Consider the following 10,493-nt stretch of genomic DNA (forward strand, 5'->3'; position numbering starts at 1 on the left):
TGTGGATTTGTGGCATCGGACAACGCCAGCAATATTGTGCGTGCATTATATCTGGGCAAATTCCGGCACGTCCCATGTTTTGCACATACCTTGAATTTGGTGGTGCAGAATTATTTAAAAAACGACAGGGGTGTGCAAGAGATGCTGTCGGTGGCCAGAAGAATTGCGGGACACTTTCGGCGTACAGGCACCACGTACAGAAGACTGGAGCAACACCAAAAACGCCTGAACCTGCCCTGCCATCATCTGAAGCAAGAAGTGGTAACGAGGTGGAATTCAACCCTCTATATGCTTCAGAGGATGGAGGAGCAGCAAAAGGCCATTCAAGCCTATACATCTGACCACGATATAGGAGGTGGAATGCACCTGTCTCAAGCGCAGTGGAGAATGATTTCAACGTTGTGCAAGGTTCTGCAACCTTTTGAACTTGCCACACGTGAAGTCAGTTCAGACACTGCCAGCCTGAGTCAGGTCATTCCCGTCATCAGGCTTTTGCAGAAGAAGCTGGAGACATTGAAGGAGGAGCTAAGACAGAGCGATTCCGCTAGGCATGTGGGACTTGTGGATGGAGCCCTTCATTCGCTTAACCAGGATTCACGGGTGGTCAATCTGTTGAAATCAGAGCACTACATTTTGGCCACCGTGCTCGATCCTAGATTTAAAACCTACGTTGTATCTCTCTTTCCGGCAGACACAAGTCTGCAGGGGTTCAAAGACCTGCTGGTGAGAAAATTATCAAGTCAAGTGGAACTTGATCGGTCAACAGCTCCTCCTTCACATTCTCCCGCAATTGGGGGTGCGAGGAAAAGGCTCAGAATTCCGAGCCCACCCGCTGGCGGTGATGCAGGGCAGTCTGGAGCGACTGCTGATGCTGACATCTGGTCCGGACTGAAGGACCTGCCAACGATTACGGACATGACGTCTACTGTCACTGCATATGATTCTCTCACCATTGAAAGAATGGTGGAGGATTATATGAGTGACCGCATCCAAGTAGGCACGTCAGACAGTCCGTACGTATACTGGCAGGAAAAAGAGGCAATTTGGAGGCCCTTGGACAAACTGGCTTTATTCTACCTAAGTTGCCCTCCCACAAGTAGTACTCCGAAAGAGTGTTTAGTGCCGCCGCTCACCTTGTCAGCAATCGGCGTACGAGGTTACTTCCAGAAAATGTGGAGAAGATGATGTTCATTAAAATGAATTATAATCAATTGCTCCGTGGAGACATTGACCAGCAGCAATTGCCTCCACAAAGTACACAGGGAGCTGAGATGGTAGATTCCAGTGGGGACGAATTGATAATCTGTGAGGAGGGGGATGTACACGGTGATGAATCGGAGGATGATGATGAGGTGGACATCTTGCCTCTGTAGAGCCAGTTTGTGCAAGGAGAGATTAATTGCTTCTTTTTTGGTGGGGGTCCAAACCAACCCGTCATTTCAGTCACAGTCGTGTGGCAGACCCTGTCACTGAAATGATGGGTTGGTTAAAGTGTGCATGTCCTGTTTATACAACATAAGGGTGGGTGGGAGGGCCCAAGGACAATTCCATCTTGCACCTCTTTTTTCTTTCATTTTTCTTTGCGTCATGTGCTGTTTGGGGAGTGTTTTTTGGAAGGGCCATCCTGCGTGACACTGCAGTGCCACTCCTAGATGGGCCAGGTGTTTGTGTCGGCCACTTGGGTCGCTGAGCTTAGTCACACAGCTACCTCATTGCGCCTCTTTTTTTCTTTGCGTCATGTGCTGTTTGGGGAGTGTTTTTTGGAAGGGCCATCCTGCGTGACACTGCAGTGACACTCCTAGATGGGCCAGGTGTTTGTGTCGGCCACTTGGGTCGCTGAGCTTAGTCACACAGCTACCTCATTGCGCCTCTTTTTTTCTTTGCGTCATGTGCTGTTTGGGGAGTGTTTTTTGGAAGGGCCATCCTGCGTGACACTGCAGTGCCACTCCTAGATGGGCCAGGTGTTTGTGTCGGCCACTTGGGTCGCTGAGCTTAGTCACACAGCTACCTCATTGCGCCTCTTTTTTTCTTTGCGTCATGTGCTGTTTGGGGAGTGTTTTTGGAAGGGCCATCCTGCGTGACACTGCAGTGCCACTCCTAGATGGGCCAGGTGTTTGTGTCGGCCACTTGGGTCGCTGAGCTTAGTCACACAGCTACCTCATTGCGCCTCTTTTTTTCTTTGCGTCATGTGCTGTTTGGGGAGTGTTTTTTGGAAGGGCCATCCTGCGTGACACTGCAGTGCCACTCCTAGATGGGCCAGGTGTTTGTGTCGGCCACTTGGGTCGCTGAGCTTAGTCACACAGCTACCTCATTGCGCCTCTTTTTTTCTTTGCGTCATGTGCTGTTTGGGGAGTGTTTTTTGGAAGGGCTATCCTGCGTGACACTGCAGTGCCACTCCTAGATGGGCCAGGTGTTTGTGTCGGCCACTTGGGTCGCTGAGCTTAGTCATCCAGCGACCTCGGTGCAAATTTTAGGACTAAAAATAATATTGTGAGGTGTAAGGTGTTAAGAATAGACTGAAAATGAGTGGAAATTATGGTTATTGAGGTTAATAATACTTTGGGATCAAAATGACTCCCAAATTCTATGAACAAGGGAAAATGTCATCATCCCGCTGTCGGATTCTCGCGAGATTCGGATTCCATATAAAGAGCTGCGCGTTGCCGCCATTTTTACTCGTGCATTGAAGAGAGAGCGGAGAGGACGTGGCTATGTTCTCTCAGTGGAAATCTCAATATCAGTGCTCAGTATCAGTGGATACTTATTGCTGCTCAGTAATACTAGTAGTGTGTCTCTCCTGCTCAGTGTCAGTTCTCAGTAGTATCCTCATCAGTGCTCAGTATCACTGCTCATTGTCTTGTGCTGCATTGTTGTGCTCAGCATACTACAGTACATTACTAATAGTCCAGTGCTGCATCTTGCTGCTCAGTGTCAGTTCTAGTATCCTCATCAGTGCTCACTATCACTGCTCATTGCATTGTGGTGTTCTGTATACTACAGTAACATAGTAATATAGTAACATATAGTAACATAGTTTTTGAGGTTGAATAGAGGCAAATTGCCCATCGTGTTCAACCTGTTTTAAGTTGTGATGATTCTACATACTTGCTTAATAATGTATTATGACTAGTTAGCTACTACAACTCATGTTACCCCCGGATTAACCATGTTGATATTTTAAGTATTATAAACTTGGATAGCTTTTTCATTCAGAAATGTATCCATTCCTTTTTTAAATCCAATTACAGAGTCCGCCATTACCACCTTCCCTGGCAGGGAATTCCACATCCTGATTGCCCTAACAGTGAAGATCATAGTATCTCACCTGGCAGGTAAGTAGGAGTTGGGCCAGAGCTGTGGAGGATTGCTGCTCGGGCACCCCCTGTGAAGTGAAGGAGATCCAACTGAGGCAGCACAAGGGAACTCTCGAAAGAAGAACAAGGCTAGAGGAAGATCTGAGACAAAGAAATCTGACTTTTACCAGAGCTGACCAGAGGAAAGCACAAACACAGTCCCCCACTACCACAAATAATGCAGTCGAGTTTCCCACATTTTGGAAATCACAGGGGTCAGCATACCCAGAATGCAATGAATGAACCTCACCCTGGGAGAACAATCTTCATGACCATGGTATCGCCTATGCAAAATAAGTATGATTTGGGATAGGGCTGGGGAGGGCCGCTGCTCAGGCACATCTCTGTCAAGTATAGGAGATTCAACTGAGGCAGCACAAGGGAACTCTCATCTGGGGACAACAACTGCAGGGAGAACACATATTTTCAGATGAACATGGGAGGGCAGAAGGCTGCCTAATACTGAAGCACCCCCAAACAACAAACCAAATGCAACAACTAGTACAAGCATTCCTGGGGGAAGTTCTGCAGAAGACGGATTTGCATACGGTGATGTCATCCAAGCAGTGGGCCAAAGTTGGCTGGAACCCTCATCTGCATATGAAAAGAGAAAAGGGGCATGCAGGGCATGGCGGCCTTTTGCGGCGCTTGGATGACCCTTAGTTCGCATTAAACACCCCCACCCTCCTTCGGTGTGGGGCTCATGTTGACAATGCCCCAGCCCCTGAAGCATTCAAGCTGATTTCTTACAGCAGCTTGGCACTGTAACAGCTCCAGAGCTGCTCTGTAAGGCAAGTAAAAGGGTGTGTAGTTTGCATTGTGCATTGGAAGGCACAAAGTAAGCAGACAGGAGGAGAAGTCAGGATAGTGCACAAGGGTATAAAAGGGAGGGGCTCAAGAAAAAAGAAGTGGAAACAGACAGCAAACTAGGCTGGAGAGAGACCTGAGACAAAGAGATCTGAATTATACGAGAGCCGACCAGGGGAAACACAAATTATGCAGTCAAGTTTCCCACATTTGGGGAAATCGCAGGGGCAGCACACCCAGAGTGCAATGGGTAAGCCTTGCCCTGGAAGAAGCACCTTCATGATCATAGTATCTCACCTGGCAGGTAAGTAGGAGTTGGGCTTGAGCTGGGGAGGGTCGCTGCTCGGGCACCGCCCTGTCAACTGAAGGAGATCCAACTGAGGAAGCACAAGGGAACTCTCGAAAGAAGAACAAGGCTAGAGGAAGATCTGAAACAAAGAAATCTGACTTTTACCAGAGCTGACCAGAGGAAAACACAAACACAGTCCCCCACTACCACAAATAATGCAGTCGAGTTACCCACATTTGGGGAAATCACAGGGGTCAGCATACCCAAAATGCAATGAATGAACCTCACCCTGGGAGAACAATCTTCATGACCATGGTATCTCCTATGCAAAATAAGTATGATTTGGGATAGGGCTGGGGAGGGCCGCTGCTCAGGCACATCTCTGTCAAGTAAAGGAGATTCAACTGAGGCAGCACAAGGGAACTCTCATCTGGGGACAACAACTGCAGGGAGAACACATATTTTCAGATGAACATGGGAGGGCAGAAGGCTGCCTAATACTGAAGCACCCCCAAACAACAAACCAAATGCAACAACTAGTGCAAGCATTCCGGGGGGAAGGCCTGCAGCAGATGGATTTGCATATGGTGATGTCATCCAAGCAGTGGGTCAAAGTTGGCTTCAATCCTCATCTGCATATGAAAAGAGAAAAGGGGCGTGCAGGGTATGGCGGCCTTTTGCGGCGCTTGGATGACCCCTAGTTCGCATTAAACACCTCCACCCTCCTTTGGTGTGGGGCTCATGTTGACAATGCCCCAGCCTCTGAAGCATTCAAGCTTATTTCTTACAGCAGCTTGGCACTGAAACAGCTCCAGAGCTGCTCCGTAAGGCAAGTAAAAGGGTGTGGGCCCTGCAGCACTACCTGTAGTTTGCATTGTGCATTGGAAGGCACAAAGTAAGCAGACAGGAGAAGTCAGGATAGTGCACAAGGGTTAGCTGAACACACTAACCGATTGCGCCACAGAGACACTTTGCAAAAAGTATATACTGACAAAGACTAATAAGCATTCATCTAGAACGTTTCCTAGAAAAACTTTAAAAAGTCAATAATCTGGAGAGTGTTTGTAAGATGTTTCTTCCAGCAACCAATGAAGAAACACATTGGTACTTTCGCATGATGAGTGAGTGCTTCAGGATCTCTTGCACTTACATGTGCAGCAGAGTACTGCAATGGAAGCATGCTGGGTCCATAACCCAGAGGTAGGCAGATTGAAACTATCCTTTGCTATATGCATTTTTTTGTTGTTCATTAAAGTAATCCAAAACTGGGATTGATATTTTAGCTTTTATTTTTACTTAAAGTACAATAACTTTTACCATTTTAATTTGTTTTAATAGTATATTGACAGTATTGTTTTCTTTCAAAAATCCACTTAATTTTCTTTACCCTATTATTAAAATGGTAATTGACAAAAACAAACTACATTGTCACCAGAAGGGCAATACAAAATGTACAAGTGATATATTAAAATCATCTTTCCAGCTTGAATTTCAATGATGCATTGGGGCAACGATTTTGTGAGAAACATCTTCACCCTTAAATAAAGATTTTCTTAATTCCTTACCTGTGTGCTAATTAGATATCACCTTGTTTTCACATTAAACAGACTTCCACATGAGAAAGCAGCAAGGATGCAGTGGCGTTAATGTTTCCTGGTGTCAACCTGTATTATTTCAGTAGATATTGAAATGAGGATGCATCTTGCTGCCTTTCCAATGAAGCAAGTTTAATTTAGTAATAGGTGAAAAACCATCCCTACAAAGATGTTAATCAGATACTTGGCTTTGTGGACACTTTTCAGAGAACAAATTTGTTAGCATAAAAATAAAGCCAGAAAATGAAGAGCTGTTTAATCAGTCAATTGGATTTTTTTGCCAGCATATTTCTTTTTCTCTGCAACCCACTGCTAAATTGTGCTTCCTAGCTGTTTTTATAAAATCACTGAATCAAATCTAACTCTGATTACATCAGAGAAGGCCAGGTACCCTACACCATAACAGGGGTTTTCGAAATTTTGACTTGTCTACTTAAAGATCACCAAAATCTGATAACAAGGTCAATTAAGTCCCTGGGTGGGATTGAACCACCAACCTTTTGGTTAATAGCCGTACACACTAACTGATTGCGCCACCACGACACTTTGCAAAAGTACATACTGACAAAGGCTAATAAGCATTCATCTAGAACGATTCCTAGAAACATTTTAAAAAGTCAATAATGTGGAGAGTTTTTGTATGATGTTTCTTCCATCAACCAATGAAGAAACACATTGGTACTTTCCCATGATGAGTGAGTGCTTCAGGATCTCTTGCACTTACATGTGCAGCAGAGTACTGTAATGGAAGCATGCTGGGTCCATAACCCAGAGGTAGGCAGATTGAAACTATCCTCTGCTATATGCATTTTTTTTTTGTTAATTAAAGTAATCCAAAACTGGGATTGATATTTTTGCTCTTTTATTTTTACTTAAAGTACAATAACTTTTACCATTTTAATTTGTTTTAATAGTATATTGACAGTATTGTTTTCTTTCAAAAATCCAATTAATTTTCTTTACCCGATTATTAAAATGGTAATTGACAAAAGCAAACTACATTGTCACCAGAAGAGCAATACAAAATGTACAAGTGATATATTAAAATCATCTTTCCAGCTTGAATTTCAATGATGCATTGGGGCAACGATTTTGTGAGAAACATCTTCAGCCTTAAATAAAGATTTTCTTAATTCCTTACCTGTGTGCTAATTAGATATCACCTTGTTTTCACATTAAACAGACTTCCACATGAGAAAGCAGCAAGGATGCAGTGGCGTTAATGTTTCCTGGTGTCAACCTGTATTATTTCAGTAGATATTGAAATGAGGATGCATCTTGCTGCCTTTCCAATGAAGCAAGTTTAATTTAGTAATAGGTGAAAAACCATCCCTACAAAGATGTTAATCAGATACTTGGCTTTGTGGACACTTTTCAGAGAACAAATTTGTTAGCATAAAAATAAAGCCAGAAAATGAAGAGCTGTTTAATCAGTCAATTGGATTTTTTTGCCAGCATATTTCTTTTTCTCTGCAACCCACTGCTAAATTGTGCTTCCTAGCTGTTTTTATAAAATCACTGAATCAAATCTAACTCTGATTACATCAGAGAAGGCCAGGTACCCTACACCATAACAGGGGTTTTCGAAATTTTGACTTGTCTACTTAAATATCACCAAAATCTGATCACAAGGTCAATTACATCCCTGGGTGGGATTGAACCACCAACCTTTTGATTAATAGCTGAACACACTAACCGATTGCGCCACAGAGACACTTTGCAAAAAGTACATACTGACAAAGACTAATAAGCATTCATCTAGAACGTTTCCTAGAAAAACTTTAAAAAGTCAATAATCTGGAGAGTTTTTGTAAGATGTTTCTTCCAGCAACCAATGAAGAAACACATTGGTACTTTCGCATGATGAGTGAGTGCTTCAGGATCTCTTGCACTTACATGTGCAGCAGAGTACTGCACTGGAAGCATGCTGGGCCCATAACCCAGAGGTAGGCAGATTGAAACTATCCTTTGCTATATGCATTTTTTTTTTGTTCATTAAAGTAATCCAAAACTGGGATTGATATTTTAGCTTTTATTTTTACTTAAAGTACAATAACTTTTACCATTTTAATTTTTTTAATAGTATATTGACAGTATTGTTTTCTTTCAAAAATCCAATTAATTTTCTTTACCCGATTATTAAAATGGTAATTGACAAAAACAAACTACATTGTCACCAGAAGAGCAATACAAAATGTACAAGTGATATATTAAAATCATCTTTCCAGCTTGAATTTCAATGATGCATTGGGGCAACGATTTTGTGAGAAACATCTTCACCCTTAAATAAAGATTTTCTTAATTCCTTACCTGTGTGCTAATTAGATATCACCTTGTTTTCACATTAAACAGACTTCCACATGAGAAAGCAGCAAGGATGCAGTGGCGTTAATGTTTCCTGGTGTCAACCTGTATTATTTCAGTAGATATTAAAATGAGGATGCATCTTGCTGCCTTTCCAATGAAGCAAGTTTAATTTAGTAATAGGTGAAAAACCATCCCTACAAATATGTTAATCAGATACTTGGCTTTGTGGACACTTTTCAGAGAACAAATTAGTTAGCATAAAAATAAAGCCAGAAAATGAAGAGCTGTTTAATCACTCAATTGGATTTTTCTGCCAGCATTTTTCTTTTTCTCTGCAACCCACTGCTAAATTGTGCTTCCTAGCTGTTTTTATAAAATCACTGAATCAAATCTAATTCTGATTACATCAGAGAAGGCCAGGTACCCTACACCATAACAGGGGGTTTGAAATTTTGACTTGTCTACTTAAAGATCACCAAAATCTGATAACATGGTCAATTAAGTCCCTGGGTGGGATTGAACCACCAACCTTTTGGTTAATAGCCTTACACACTAACTGATTGCGCCACCGCGACACTTTGCAAAAGTACATACTGACAAAGGCTAATAAGCATTCATCTAGAACGATTCCTAGAAACATTTTAAAAAGTCAATAATGTGGAGAGTTTTTGTATGATGTTTCTTCCATTAACCAATGAAGAAACACATTGGTACTTTCCCATGATGAGTGAGTGCTTCAGGATCTCTTACACTTACATGTGCAGCAGAGTACTGTAATGGAAGCATGCTGGGTCCATAACCCAGAGGTAGGCAGATTGAAACTATCCTCTGCTATATGCATTTTTTTTTTGTTAATTAAAGTAATCCAAAACTGGGATTGATATTTTTGCTCTTTTATTTTTACTTAAAGTACAATAACTTTTACCATTTTAATTTGTTTTAATAGTATATTGACAGTATTGTTTTCTTTCAAAAATCCAATTAATTTTCTTTACCCGATTATTAAAATGGTAATTGACAAAAGCAAACTACATTGTCACCAGAAGAGCAATACAAAATGTACAAGTGATATATTAAAATCATCTTTCCAGCTTGAATTTCAATGATGCATTGGGGCAACGATTTTGTGAGAAACATCTTCACCCTTAAATAAAGATTTTCTTAATTCCTTACCTGTGTGCTAATTAGATATCACCTTGTTTTCACATTAAACAGACTTCCACATGAGAAAGCAGCAAGGATGCAGTGGCGTTAATGTTTCCTGGTGTCAACCTGTATTATTTCAGTAGATATTGAAATGAGGATGCATCTTGCTGCCTTTCCAATGAAGCAAGTTTAATTTAGTAATAGGTGAAAAACCATCCCTACAAAGATGTTAATCAGATACTTGGCTTTGTGGACACTTTTCAGAGAACAAATTTGTTAGCATAAAAATAAAGCCAGAAAATGAAGAGCTGTTTAATCAGTCAATTGGATTTTTTTGCCAGCATATTTCTTTTTCTCTGCAACCCACTGCTAAATTGTGCTTCCTAGCTGTTTTTATAAAATCACTGAATCAAATCTAACTCTGATTACATCAGAGAAGGCCAGGTACCCTACACCATAACAGGGGTTTTCGAAATTTTGACTTGTCTACTTAAATATCACCAAAATCTGATCACAAGGTCAATTACGTCCCTGGGTGGGATTGAACCACCAACCTTTTGATTAATAGCTGAACACACTAACCGATTGCGCCACAGAGACACTTTGCGAAAAGTATATACTGACAAAGACTAATAAGCATTCATCTAGAACGTTTCCTAGAAAAACTTTAAAAAGTCAATAATCTGGAGAGTGTTTGTAAGATGTTTCTTCCAGCAACCAATGAAGAAACACATTGGTACTTTCGCATGATGAGTGAGTGCTTCAGGATCTCTTGCACTTACATGTGCAGCAGAGTACTGCAATGGAAGCATGCTGGGTCCATAACCCAGAGGTAGGCAGATTGAAACTATCCTTTGCTATATGCATTTTTTTTTGTTCATTAAAGTAATCCAAAACTGGGATTGATATTTTAGCTTTTATTTTTACTTAAAGTACAATAACTTTTACCATTTTAATTTGTTTTAATAGTATATTGACAGTATTGTTTTCTTTCAA

The 10,493-nt window shown here is 41.6% G+C and overlaps 3 non-coding genes across 3 annotated transcripts; all 3 read right to left on the reverse strand.

Moving 5' to 3' along the window:
* Positions 1-3,491: 3,491 nt before the first annotated feature.
* On the reverse strand, positions 3,492-3,654 carry LOC135049293 (U1 spliceosomal RNA). Its single transcript, XR_010241055.1, has one exon. It is a non-coding gene; the product is annotated as a U1 spliceosomal RNA (small nuclear RNA).
* A 655-nt stretch (positions 3,655-4,309) lies between these two features.
* Positions 4,310-4,472, reverse strand: LOC135049514 (U1 spliceosomal RNA). The gene has a single exon (XR_010241261.1). It is a non-coding gene; the product is annotated as a U1 spliceosomal RNA (small nuclear RNA).
* A 152-nt stretch (positions 4,473-4,624) lies between these two features.
* Positions 4,625-4,788, reverse strand: LOC135049227 (U1 spliceosomal RNA). Its single transcript, XR_010240993.1, has one exon. It is a non-coding gene; the product is annotated as a U1 spliceosomal RNA (small nuclear RNA).
* Between the last annotated feature and the right edge of the window lie 5,705 nt (positions 4,789-10,493).

The sequence above is a fragment of the Pseudophryne corroboree genome, unplaced genomic scaffold (assembly GCF_028390025.1).
Source record: "Pseudophryne corroboree isolate aPseCor3 unplaced genomic scaffold, aPseCor3.hap2 scaffold_99, whole genome shotgun sequence".
Lineage (NCBI taxonomy): Eukaryota > Metazoa > Chordata > Amphibia > Anura > Myobatrachidae > Pseudophryne > Pseudophryne corroboree.